At 35.0% G+C, this 842-nt stretch overlaps 1 protein-coding gene across 1 annotated transcript in view; it reads right to left on the bottom strand.

Annotated features, from left to right (window-relative positions):
• Nucleotides 1-842, bottom strand: part of Stard13 (StAR-related lipid transfer (START) domain containing 13) — a 510,915-nt gene that overhangs the window by 323,097 nt on the left and 186,976 nt on the right. The gene's annotated exons all lie outside the window — the stretch shown is intronic.

Here is an 842-nt window from a genome sequence, read left to right as displayed (position 1 = left end):
TCATGTCATCTGCAAATAGCAATAGTTTTACTTCTTCCTTTCCTATCCTTATTCTTTTTACTTCTCTCTCTTTTCTAATTGATCTGGCTAATGATTCCAGAACTATATTGAACAGCAATGGTGACAGTGGACATCTTTGGCTTGTTCCTGATTTTAAAGTGAAAGCTTTCAGTTTTTGTCCATTGAGAATTATGTTGGCTGTTGGATTGTCATAGATGGCTTTGATCAGGTTAAGGTAAAGACCATCTATTCCTATTTTCTGTAGAGTTTTTATCATGAATGCATGTTGGACTTTGTCAAAAGCTTTTTCTGCATCTATTGAGATGATCATGTGGCTTTTGTCTTTGGCTCCACTGATATGGCATATAACATTTTTGGATTTGCAAATATTGAACCAATCCTGCATTCCTGGAATGAATATGACTTGGTCATGATGTATGATTTTCTTGATGATTTGCTGCATTCTCTTTGGTAGTATTTTATGGAGTATCTTTGCATCTATATTCATTAGGGTGATTGGTCTGTAGTTCTCTTTCTTGGTTGGGTCTTTCTCTGGTTTTTGTAACAGTATGAAACTTTCCTCCAGAAATGAGTTAGGGAGAATTGCTTCCTTTTCAATTTCATTGAAGAGTTTGAGGAGGGTTGGTGTTAAATCTCTGAATTTCTTGTTAAATTCTGCTGTGAATCCATCAGGGCCTGGGCTTTTCTTTGTTGGTAGGTTTTTAATCACGTTTTCAATCTCATTAATTGATATTGGGTTGTTCCCAAATTTTATATCTTCTTGACTCAGCCTTGGTAATTTATACATATCTAGGAATCTTTCCATTTCTTCTGAGTTTTCT

This window comes from Chinchilla lanigera, unplaced genomic scaffold (assembly GCF_000276665.1).
Source record: "Chinchilla lanigera isolate Chin_1 unplaced genomic scaffold, ChiLan1.0 scaffold00030, whole genome shotgun sequence".
NCBI lineage: Eukaryota > Metazoa > Chordata > Mammalia > Rodentia > Chinchillidae > Chinchilla > Chinchilla lanigera.
Note: the sequence above shows the minus strand (reverse complement) of the source record. Positions and strands in the feature narration are given on the sequence as shown.